This window comes from Sapajus apella, unplaced genomic scaffold (genome assembly GCF_009761245.1).
Source record: "Sapajus apella isolate SASKATOON/1434 unplaced genomic scaffold, GSC_monkey_1.0 scaffold36, whole genome shotgun sequence".
Lineage (NCBI taxonomy): Eukaryota > Metazoa > Chordata > Mammalia > Primates > Cebidae > Sapajus > Sapajus apella.
Window position 1 is genome coordinate 24,969,889 of NW_022436976.1, and position 13,404 is coordinate 24,983,292.

General features: G+C 40.5%; 1 pseudogene; it reads left to right on the forward strand.

Moving 5' to 3' along the window:
• The first annotated feature begins 1,070 nt into the window (after positions 1 to 1,070).
• On the forward strand, positions 1,071 to 2,760 carry LOC116563712 (annotated as a pseudogene).
• The last annotated feature ends 10,644 nt before the right edge of the window (positions 2,761 to 13,404 follow it).

The following is a 13,404-nucleotide window of genomic DNA, read 5'->3' on the forward strand; positions in this document are numbered from 1 at the left end:
TCCAGGCATGTGGAAAACTTAATAGAACCGAAAGAAACTTTCTAAAACTTTTCAAAAAATTTACTTTCAGGCAATTAAGCTAAAAATGAGTAGCAAAAACAGAATGGGAAATCCTCAACTATCTGGAAATTAATAAATATTGTTCTATAGTCTCACAGTTCAAAGAAGAAATGACAATGAGAATTAAAAAATAATTTAAACTAAAAATATTTAAAATATGTATTAAAACTAATGTAATACAGCTAAAGTCAGGCTCAGAGAAAGATCTATGGCTACAAAGACATATATTAGAAAAAGAGAAAGGCTGTCAATCAATGTGTGAACCATTCATTTCAAATATTTAAAATCAGAGCTGCAAATTAAACAAAATAGAAGATAGGAAATAATAAGATAAAAACAGAAACAAATGAAATAGAAAACATAGAGTAGAGAGGATCAATAAATCCAAAAGTGTATTTGAAAAGGCAATAAAATTGATAAATTTCTCATGGAAAAAACTTGAAAAAAGGAAAGCAAAGAAAACAGAAAACACATCTGATGTCACAAATAAAAAAGGGTTATGATTACAAACATTACATGCATTAAAAAATTTAATAAAAGGACAGTATAAATATGCAAATACATTTGAAAATTTAGATGAAATAGACAAATTTACTGAAAAATGAAACTTTCCAAAATGGAGAATAGTCAAAAGATAAAATATAAATAATTTGATAATTTATTAGAGAAGTTGAATCTATAATTTAAAAACCTTTATTTATTTTTTGAGACAGGGTCTCACTCTGTTGCCCTGGCTAGAGTGAAGTGTTGTGATCATGGCTCAATATAGCCTCAACCTCTTTGGCTCAGGTGATCCTCCCACCTCAGCCTCCCAAGTAGCTGGGACTCCCGGTGCATGCCACCATGTCCAGCTAATATTTATATTTTTTTGTAGATACAGGGTTTCGTCATGTTGTCCGGGTTTCACCATGTTGTCCTTGAACTCCTGGGCTCAAGCTATCTGTCTGCCTTGGCCTCCCAAAGTGCTGAGATTACAGGTGTGAGTCACCACACCCAGCCCATGATTTAAAACATTTTGATGAAGAAAATCTAGATCTAAATGGCTTTTCCAGCAAGTTCTATCATTTAAAGATGAGATAATGCCAATATTCTGAAAAATTTTTTTCAAAGAGTAGAAAAGGGACAGTAATAACCTCTGAAGCCAGAATAACCTTAATACCAGAACTTGATGAGTACAGTTTAAGAAAAGAAAATTATAATCAACCAATCTCTCTTATGAACATAGACATGAAACTTTAAGAAATTAGCAAAAATATTGGCAATATATAAAAAAGGATAATGAATCATGACCAATTTTGGTTTAATCCAGGAATTCAAGGTTGGCTTGACGTTCAAAACTCAACCAACATACTGCATAAATTGAATAAAAGAGATAAATTGCTCTTTCCCATCTTGCAAGATGGCAGGTAAAAAAGTTGAGAAGCCAGATAGTAAAGAGAAGAAACTCGAAGCCAAGAAGGCTGATGCTGGTGGCAAGGTGAAAAAGGGTAACCTCAAGGCATAAAAGTCCAAGAAGGGGAACCCCCCATTGCAGCCGCAATCCTGTCCTTGTCAGAGGAATTGGCAGGTACTTCCAATCCGTGATGCATTCTAGGAAGGCAATGTACAAGAGAAAGTACTCAGCTGCCAAATCCAAGGTTGAAAAGAAAAAGAAGGAGAAGGTTCTTGCAACTGTTACAAAACCAGTTGGTGATGACAAGAATGGCAGTACCCTGGCGATTAAACTTCAAAAAATGCCTACATATTATCCTACTGAAGATGTGCCTCAAAAGCTGTTGAGCCACCACAGAAAACCCTTCAGTTAGCATGTGAGAAAACCGCAAGCCAGCATTACCCCCGGGACCATAATGGTCATTCTCACTGGACACCCCAGGGGCAAGAGGGTGGTTTTCCTGAAGCAGCTGGTTAGTGGCTTGTTAATTGTGACTAGACCTCTGGTCCTCAATCAAGTTCCTCTATGAAGAACACACCAGAAATCTGTCATTGCCACCTCCACCAAAATTGGTAACAGCAATGTAAAAATTCCAAAACATCTTACTGATGCTTACTTCAAGAAGAAGCTGCTGCAGAAGCTCAGACACCAGGAAGGTGTGATCTTTGATTCTCATAATAAGGGGAATATGAGATGACAGAGCAGCGCAAGATTGATTGGAAAGCTATGGACTCAGAGATTTTACCAAAAATCAAAGCTTTTCCCCAGCTTTAGGGCTACCTGTGATCTGTGTTTGCCCTGATGAATGGAACTTGTCATCACAAATTGGTGTTCGCAATGTCTTAAGAACCTAATTAAATGACTGACTACAGAAAATAGAGGCAAATCATATGATTACCTAAATACATGCAGAAAAAGCATCTGATGAGAATCAGCATCCATTTTTGATTAAAACAATTCTAGCAAACTTGCAATACAAAGGAATTTACTTATTCCGTAAAAAAAAAAAACCCAACAGCGATCATCATACTTAGTGGGAAAATGTTAAAAGCTTTGAAATTGGGAACAACATAAGGATGTCTATTATCACCATTTCTACTCAATATTGTATTGATCCTAGTTAGTGTATGTAGCAAGGCAACAAGAGAAATAAAATGTACTGTCATGTGTCACCTAATGATGGGAATGCATTCTGAGAAACACAGCATTAGATGATTTTGTCATTGTGTGAACATCATAAAGTATTCTTACACAAATGTAGATGGTATAGCCTATTTCACTGCTATGCTATATGGTATAGCCTATTTTTCCTAGATTGCAAACCGATACAGCATGTTACTGTACTGATAATTGTAGGCAATTTTAACATAATGGTACATATTTGTGTACTAAACACAGAGCAGGTAATGCATTGGGCTATGACATTGGGATGACTATGAAGTCATTGGGTGATAAAAATTTTTGGCTGGGCGTGGTCAGTCACACCTGTAATTCCAGCACTTTGGGAGGCTGAGGTGGGTGGATCACCTGAGGTCAGGAGTTTGAGACCAGCCTGGACAACATGGTGAAACCCTGTCTCTACTAAAAACACAAAAATTAGCTGGATGCAGTGACACACACCTGTAATCCCAGCTACTTGGGAGGCTGAGGCACGAGAATCGCTTGAACCGGGGAGGCAGAGGTTGCAGTGAGCCGAGATTGCACCACTGCTCTCCAGCCTGGGTGACAGAGTGAGACTAAGTCTCAAAAAAAAAAAAGAATTTTTTAGCTTAATTCTAATCTTTTAAAATTAAAGTTAAAATTAAATTTTTTTTAGAGATGGGGTCTCACTCTGTTGCCTAGGTTAGAGTGCAGTGGTGCAATCATAGCTCACTGCAGCCTTGATCTTTGGGGCTCAAGCAATCTTCCAGCATTGGCTCCAGAGTAGCCAGAACTACAGGTGTGTGCCACTAGGCCCTGCTTCCCCTATAATCTTATTGGACCACTATTGTATATGCAGTCTGTTACTGACCAAAATATTGTTATGCAGTACATGACTGCATAAAGATTGGAAAGGAAGAAATGAGCTCTCATTGTTTATATATGATATGATTACGTATATAGAAAATCCAGAATATCTATGAATTATTAGAATACTTAAGTGACTTTAACAGATCACTGGATATAAGAGCAATATGTGAAAACGTGGTATTTCTATATTCCAGCCTTGAATAGTAATAAAATAAAAATATAAGAGTAATCTTTCAGCTGAGTGTGGTGGCTCACACCTGTAATCCCAGCACTTTGGGAGGCCGAGGTGGGCGGACCACTTGAGGCCAGGACTTCGAGACCAACCTGGCCAACATGGCGAAACCCCATCTCTAGTAAAAATACAAAAATTAGCTGTGGGTGGTGGTGCACACCTATAATCCCAGCTACTTGGGAGGCTGAAGCAGGAGAACCACTTGAGTCCAGGAGGCAGAGGTTGCATTGAGCTGAGATGGTGCCACTGCACTCCAGCCTGGGCTACAGAGTGAGACTGTGTCTCAAAAAAACAAAAAGAAACTAAAGCCAAACCAAACCAAACAAAAAATAAATAAAAGTAATATTATTTTAAAATAACATCAAAACTTTCAAACGCCCAGAAATAAACCTCAGAAAACATGTGCAAGAATACAACAAAATTATGTTAAAAATACCTAAATAGGCCGGGCACGGTGGCTCAAGCCTGTAATCCCAGCACTGTGGGAGTCCGAGGCGGGTGGATCACAAGGTCAAGAGATCGAGACCATCCTGGTCAACATGGTGAAACCCCGTCTCTACTAAAAATACAAAAAATTAGCTGGGCATGGTGGCGAGTGCCTGTAATCCCAGCTACTCAGGAGGCTGGGGCAGGAGAATTGCCTGAACCTGGGAGGCGGAGGTTGCGGTGAGCCGAGATTGCGCCATTGCACTCCAGCCTGGGTAACAAGAGCGAAACTCCGTCTCAAAAAAAAAAAAAAAAAAAAAAACAACCTAAATTAAAAGGCGTATACCTTGCTAAAGTTGGACAATACAATATTATAAATATGTTCTTTCTCTCCAGAATGATCTATAAGTTTAATGTATTCCCAATGAAAATCCCAACTGGAATTTTAAAGTAAAACTTGGAAAGATTATTCTAAATGTACATGTTAATGCAAATGGCCAAGAATAGACAAGATACTTGATGAAGAATAGTGGGAGGGTTTGCTCCACTGCATATGAAGACTGCAGAAATCAGTGTAGTATTGCCACCTGAATAAAAAGATAAAATAAGAATCCCAGCAAGAGACCCATGCACATACAGCACTTGATTCAGAGCAAGATGTTGTTTCCAAAGAGTCTTTTCCAAAACTGGATCAGTTGGCTATCCTCATGAAAAAAAATGAAATGACTTACTGCCTCACACCAGACTAAAAATAAACAAATTCATTCACTCATTTCAGGTCACCATAGACCTAAAAGTGAAGGATAAAACAATGAAGCTTCTAGAAGATAACATAGCATGATATCTTCACAACCTTGGGATAGGGAAATTTTCCTTAAAGTGAATGAAATGAAGCACAAAATCTCAAGAGAAATATTGATGCAGTGGATTACATAAAATTAAGAGCTTCTTTCCCTCTGAAGACACCATTAGGAGAGTGTAAAGGAAGCCATCAAACAGGAGAAGATATTTGTAAAATATATAACTGATAAAGGCTATGTCCAGAATAGATAAAAATACCTCTTATCATTAAAAAAATTAGAAAATGACAAATCTGGTAGATAGCCAAGAGACTTGAACTGGGACTTCACGAAAGAAGATATTCAATGGCAGGTACTGTGACTCACCCCTGTAATCCTGGAACTTTGGAACGCTGAGGTGGGTGGATCACCTGATGTCAGGAGTTCAAGACCAGACTGGCCAACATGAAGAAACCCCTTCTCTGCTAAAAATATAAAAATTAACCAGGTGTGGTGGTGGGCCTCTGTAATCCTAGCTACTCGGGAGGCGGAGGCAGGATAATTGCTTGAATCTGGGAGGCAGAGGTTGCAGTGAGCTGAGATCATGCCGCTGTACTTCGGGCTGGGTGACAGAGTGAGACCCTGTCTCAAAAAAAAAAAAAAAGATATTCTAATGGTAAAAATATGTAAAAGATACCTATTAGCCATCAGGGAATAAAAAAAATTAAAACCTACATAAAATATTACACACATGCCAGAAGGTTTAAATCAATAGCCTGAAAAAAACCAACTGTCTATGTGCAGTTGACATTCTCATACATTGCTAGTAGATGTGAAATTGATGCAACTACTTTGGGAAACAGTTTGGCACTGTCTACTAATGTTGAACATAAGAATACCTTGTGACCTGGAAATTAATCTCTAGGTATAGATCCAACAGAAATATGTGCTCCAAAAATCCGTAAGAAAGTTAATAGCGACATTATTCAAACTAGTTAACAATTGAGAACAATTGAAATGTTCATCATCTGTGGAGTAGATAAATAAAGTGGGCATATGTTCACACTTTGTAATAATTCACAACAGTCAAAAATAAATAAGGGCTGGGTGCTGTGGCTCATGCCTCTAATTCCAATGCTTTGGGAGGTTTACGCAGGAGGATTGCTTTAGGCCAGGAGTTCGAGACCAGCCTGGTCAACATATTAAGATGTCTCTACAAAAATTTTTTTTTAAATGAGCTGGACATGGTGACACATGCCGGTAGTTCCAGCTACTTGAGAGGCTGAGGCGGGAAGATCGTTTGAACCCAGGAATTCAAGGCTGCAATGTGCTATGATCTCACTACTGCACTTCAGGCTACATAACAGAGCAAGACTCTGTCTCTAAAGAGAAGAAAAAAAAGAAAAGAACAAGGTAAAGGTATAGCTATAGCTACTTAGAGCAGAGCGGATCAGTCTCACAAGCATAATATTTATTAAAAGAAGCCCAATACAGAAGAATGTATAGTATGTGATTCAATTCATATAAAGTACCCCCCCCCCAAAAAAAAAAAAAGAAAGAAAAAAAATGCAAAATCAAACTGTCCGGCTTATGGGTATGTATGTAGGCGATAAAACTATAAAGGAAAGCAAGAAAGGAGTGTAAAGAGTATTCATGAAAGCCAAAATCATGGTAGGTAATGTTTGGAGGGAACTAAGGGAAGGAGTCTTTAAGATGCTGATCATGTTCTGTTTCTTTCTTTTTCTTCTCTTTCTTTTTTTTTTTTTTTTTTTTTTGAGACGGAGGTTTGCTCTTGTTTCCCAAGCTGGAGTGCAGTGGCACGATCTCGGCTCACCACAACCTCCACCTCCATGGTTCAAGTGATGCTCCTGCCTCAGCCTTTGGAGTAGCTGGGATTACAGGCACACACCACCACGCCCAGCTAATTTTGTTATTTTAGTAGAGACTGGGTTTCTTTATGTTGGTCAGACTGGTTTTGAACTCCCAACCTCAGGTGATCTGCCTGCCTCGGCCTCCCAAAGTGCTGGGATTACAGGCGTCAGCCACCGTGCCTGGCCGATCATGTTCTGTTTCTTGACCTGGGTGGTGATTTCACACACGTTCACTTTGAATAAATTGTAGAACTACATATTTTTGTTTGCATAGCTTATATATTTTTGTTTAGTAATATGTTTTAGGTATACATATTTTATTTCATAATTCGAGGGTTAGAGAAAAGGATGGAGTCACCTGTGGACAGTTTATAAGATGGAACATTTAGATTGTGCCAAAAATCTTTCAGAAAAATATTTTTGCCCACATTAAGGGCAATAGTTGTAAGAGACAGCATATGTATGGTCCTCGTGAGTTCCACTCACCACTTCTCTATGGCCAACAGCCACCACTAATTAGATTACGGCATGCTTTCCAATGGCCCAGTATGCCATTCTCAATCAATCTGCCTGACTCATCATGGAAGTTGCAATCTATCCTCCACCCCTTTTCTACATATCCTGACTGGCTAGCTAAAGTTAAAGAGTCAGGGGCAGGTGCAGTGGCTCATGCCTGTAATCCCAACACTTTGTGAGGCTGAGGATGATGGATCACTTGAGCTCAGGGGTTTGAGACCAGCCTGGGCAACATGGTAAAACCCTGTCTCTACTGTCTTCACTAAAATTTCCAAAATTAGCCAGGTGTGATGGCACACATCTGTGGTCCCAGCTACTTAGGAGGCTGAGGTGGGAGGATCCCTTGAGTCTGCGGAGGTTGAGGCTGCAGTGAGCCATGATCGTGCCACTGCACTCCAGCCTGAGTGACAGAGTGAGATCCTGTCTCAAAAGCAAAAGGAGGCGGGGAGCCAGAGTAGTTTTTCAACCCAGCTCTGCCTACTCCCCCAAAGCTCACTATATCTTGACATGAATAAAGAAATTGTGCATAAAATCAATATTAGCCCTAGATGCAAGAGCCTAAACAAAGAACTCCTAAGGGATTATCTATCCTTGGAAAGTAAGACTGAGCATAAAAAATGATATAACTATTACAGTTCTTCCGAGTAGAACACATTTTATTCGATTATTTTATCAAAAGACAAACTAAGCACTCTTCTGGTCACTTGGGACAAAGAAGGAGCAGCACGCATATGATCCCTACCCTTATGGAGTTTACCTGTCAGTCCCAGGCTCCCTCAGGCATGCCTGCCATTTTTCCTGGCTGTCACCTCCTGTCTGATCCCCTACTGCCATTCTTCGCCATTCATTGCCATTGCTGCTATGCAATTCAACAAGAATTTGTTCACTGTCCTGGTGCAAGATGATACGGAGGGATATAGGGAGAATATGAGACATAGTCCCAGTCTGGATGCCATTCCATGAAACTCAGGGATGTAAGATCCATATTCACATTAATGAGGTAAAAATACAGGACTTGAGTGGGATGAAAAAAACTACTATAGGATTTTCAAGGCAGGAGGAATTGACAAAAGTGTAAGTAGTTGGAGAAGACTTCATGGACAGAGTCCTTAATTTTTTTTTTTTTTTAGACAAAGTCTTACTCTGTCACCCAGGCTGGGGTGCAGTGGTATGATCACAGCTCACTGTAGCCTTGAACTCTGGGCTTAGGTGATCCTCATGCCTCAGCCTCCTGAGTAGCTGGGACCAGAGCATGCACCACCACACCGGCTAATTTTTGTATGTTTTGTGGAGATAGGGTTTCACTATGCTGCCCAGGCTGGTCTGGAACTCCTGGGCTCAAGTGATCCTCCCGCCACAGCCTCCCAAGGTTCTGGGATTACAGGCATGAGCCGCCTCACCAGGCCCAAAGCTTTTCCTCTTTTAAATGTAAACCCCAGTCTTTTAACATGGCTTAGGGGCCATTGCGACGTTGGTGCCTGACAACCTTTCCACTTCCAACTCCTTATCTGGTCAGTTGACATTTGACCTTCAAATTTAACCCATGCGCCACCTCCTTTAGGAAGCCTTTCTTGATCTCTTGTCAAGCATATTCATGTGTCTCCCTCATGGTCTCCCATATCATTTCTCTTCAAATAGCTTTCATCACACTATGGTGATTAGTTTAATTTTTCCCCCCAATCCTGTAACCCCAGCACATATGCACAATGTTTTCACATGATAAGTAATCAGTATTTGTTGACTATTGAGGCAATGTATTATAGAAGATAAGGAAGAACATTAAAAGTGTTGATAATGACACCAGTGCATTTGCCTGTGTGTAGCATCACGAAGAATATCTGAGAAGGGCAGGACATCCTCTTTTAAACAGTGTCTCTGGGGTCAATTCTAGTGACTAAATGCACATTCTCATGCTTAGTTCAGTACCATACTTCTTCTTCTTTTTTAAATTCCTCCTGTCAGTTTATCTATACTTGGCTTTGTACACCTCAACATTTCTATCAACTATTTGCATGAGGAATAGATGTTTCATTTAATAAAACCTACAGAAGACAGAAAGCCGGAAGGAATAGCTAATACTGCAGATGATAGAATCAAGATTTAAAATAATATTGACAAGTTAGAGCAGTCTGAAACCCACAAGATGATATCCCACAGGGATATATGCAAGGTTTTGTGTTTAGATTGAAAAAACATCAATGGCACAATTATAGAAGCCTAGCTTTATGTAAGTAAACTGGAAAAATATAAGTGTTTTAGTCGATCATTAAAGGAAGTTACAGGCGTCAGCAAGGAACCCTCCCCAAAAAAGTCAAAGACTAAAATTACAAAATCAACACACATAATGGGTGGGATTAGGTATATACAAAAATACTTCAAGGGTGAAACTGGAAATGCAAATGGAATTTGATTGTGGAATCATCAGTGGTATTATGTCTAAAAATAGAAAGTGTCAGTCTGAAGGTAAATGGATGGTTAGCCTGAAACAGAAAATGAGGAGCCAGAGTGGACCAATTGGTATGGTGTCAGAAAATAAGCATAATGGTCAGCGGGTAAGTACATGGCCTTGGGGCTACCCTTTAAAACCAAGTTTGCAAAGTACTCATTATGTGATTTTTGAGCAAGTTACCAATGCTTCAACAGTTCTTACCTATATTATGAGGAGATTCATGATCTCTACTTATGGAGTAGTGAGCATTAAATAAGATGATGTGTGATGGTGCTTGGCCCTTAGTCAGGGTTTAAATACATGTTATTATTACAGTTTTCTTCATTGTAGATTGATACATTGGCCTTTTTAGTTTTTAGTCTTTTGTGAAATTCTGCAAGTGATTCTTTCCTCAAGAGTATGCTTCATTTTTACTGAGCTGAGAAGAAACTCAAATTCCTGAATGTTTGACCCTGAGACTATAGCCATAGTTATTTTTATAATATTCATTATACATAGTTACCATGTAATGATACCATGGTAACTATGTTAAACAGACTGTAATGGAATGTTTTATTAAATTATAAAAATCTATACTCTAAAACTGGCTGAACAAACTGAAATATATCCAGGTTACCATGGCTTAAGAATGGCTAAAGAGACAGAAAAGCTAAAGGGAGCCAGTCTGGTTGCCTTCAATCCTTGAAGATATGTCGTATGGAAAAAGGAGCAGATTTGCTTGTCTCCATGAAAGGAAGGCCTCCACAGTGGACAGAGCTGCCTCAGCGCACAGAAAGCTTCTCGCACCTGAATGCACATATTGCAGGCCCCTGACAGGCTATGGACAAATAGCTCTTTGGATTTGTATTTATGTAAGGCTGGGCAGATGGAAAGCAACTTATCAGACATTGTCTGAAGTCCACATGAAAACCCTGTGAAATAAACAGGATGTGCAACTCAGTCTTTGGCTTCTAAATCCAGTGAGTTTTTTGTTTGTTTGTTTGTTTTGTGTTTTGTTTTTTTGAGACAAAGTCTTACTCTGTCACCCAGGCTGGAGTGCAGTGGCCTGATCTTGGCTCACTGCAACTTTTGCCTCCTGGGCTCGAGCGATCCTCCCACCTCGGCCTCCCAAGCAGCTGGGACCACAGGCCTGCACCACCATGCCCGGCTAATTTTTGTCTTTTTTGTAGACACAGGATCTCGCTATGTTGCCCAGACTGGTCTTGAACTCCTGGCCTCAAGCAATCTGCCCATCTGTGCCTCCCAAAGTGTTGGGATTACGGGTGTGAGCCACTGCACCCAGCCTGTTGTTTTTTGGAAGTGTGTTCTGAAGTCACCTACATCAGAATCACTCATCTGATACCTGGACCAATCCAGATACCTGCAACATATTTCTAGAGACTCTGATTCAGCGAACCTGGAGCAGAGCCCAGGAAACTGCACTCATTCCAGTCCAATGCTTTCCTACTTCTCTGCTGAACTTTCTACTATAATATCAATTTTAAGATTATTCTTCCAATGAATATTTACTAATTCCTCCCATGTAGCAGACATAGTTTCAGAGGGTGGCAGATACAGTGGTAAATAAGATTATATAGGTCTCTTTTTATTTTTATTATTATTATGCTTTAAGTTCTGGGGCCCATCAAAGATAGACTGGATGAAGAAAATGTGGCACATACACACCGTGGAATACTATGCAGCCATATAAAGAATGAGTTCATGTCCTTTGCAGGGACATGGATAAAGCTGGAGAACATCATTCTCAGGTCTCTTTTTCTTGACGCTTATAACTAGTGGGAGGACACATTTTTGAAATAAGCAAACCAATAATAATTGAAAAACACATCAGATAGTGAGAGAAGCTTGTCAAGAAATAAACAGGGTACTATTGCTGAGAGTGACCGAGTTGGTGGCTTTTCTGGATTGGAGCCCCTGTCAGACGGTGATGTTAACTTGAGAGCTGAATAAGAATGCAGCCGCCACGCAGAAGGTCAGGGTTCCCACTAACCAGTTGTTACCAGACCATAAGAGGAGAGTGCGCCTGTTGTAGCTAAGGAGCAGAAACAAGGGCACTGTGGCCGGAGTGTGCTAAGCAAGGCAGAGTGCGGCATCAGGTCAGACAGGTTAACAGTTCCCAGATCCTGCACAGCTTTGGAAGCCAGAAAAACATCTGATTTTACTTTGCGATGGGAAGTGGTTGAAGAATTTTAAGCCAGAGAGAGTAAAATCTGATTTATATTTTTAAAAGTTCCCTCTGGCTGTTGTGCAGACTCTATAGGGCTATGATACCTAGATATGAAATATGTCATCACTACCACTGGAGGGAACTTGCTTTTCATGGGTATCTCTGTTCATATAGCACGTCGTAGTTTACAAAGCTTTTTTTTTTTTTTTTTTTTTTTTGAGACAGAGTCTCACTCTGTTGCCCAGGCTGGAGTGCAGTGGCATGATCTTGGCTCATGGCAACCTCTGCCTCCCAGGTTCAGGCAATTCTTGTGCCTCAGCCTTCCGAGTAGCTGGGATTACAGGTGCATGCCACCATGCCCGGCTAAGTTTTTATATTTTTAGTAGAGTTGGGGGTTTTACTATGTTGGCCAGGCTGATCTCGAACTCCTGGCCTCAAGTCCACCCGCCTTGGCCTCCCAAAGTGGTACCTGGCCTACAAAGCATTTGTACATATCCTATTTCATTTTATACTCTCAAAAATCCTATATGAGATTCATATTTCTATAATCCTTATTTTACTGATGAGGAAACTGAGGCTTATAAAGGATGAGATGTTTCTTAGGCCATGTATCTTTTAAAGGAAGACATTGGAAGATGGGGGAGATTTTACATAAAACTCTGGAAATTTTGCTTTTAAGAAAATAAAGGCTGGGCACAGTAGCTCTTACCTATAATCCCAGCACTTTGGGAGGCCAGGTGCGAGGATTGCTTGAGCTCAGGAGTTTGAGACCAGCCTGGGCAACATAGAGGGACCCCATCTCAACAAAAAGTAAAAAATTGGTCGAGTATGCTGGTGCACACTTCAGTCCTAGCAACTGAAATACAAAAAAACTAATAAGGCATGGTGGGGTGTGCCTGTAGTCCCAGCTATTTGTGGGGCTGAGGCAGAAGGATTGCTTGAACCTGGAGATTGAGGCTACTGTGAGCCCGGATCGTGCCACTGCAGTGCAGCCTGAGTGACAGAGCAAGACACAGTCTTAAAGAAAAAACAAAAAACAAAAAATAAAGATGTCTTCATTGACCCTGCATTCCTCATGGAGACAGTGGGTTGGAGCTGGCGGGGAGCTGCCTCTGAGGATGAGACTTGCCCACTCCAATACCACCATACCAGGTCGGCTTCAGGCCTTTTGTCACCTGCCTGACCCCTGGACACATCTGAGTTCCAGAATACTGCTCTCAGGTATCCCCAGCCTGCTCCTTTGGTACTGTATCACAAGGCATTTTTTTCTTCCCTCGCCAAATCTGCTCCCAGAAAGAGAGAGAGGGAGTCTGATGCAGCCTCGTTGCCCATAACTGGGGACTGTGAGCTTGTTCCCCCAGGGCGCTTAGCCCAATGCAACCTGCAACCTGCATCATACAGATCTCTCTCTCTTTCTCTTTCTTTCTCTCTTTCTCTCTTTCTTTCTCTCTCTCCTTCCTTC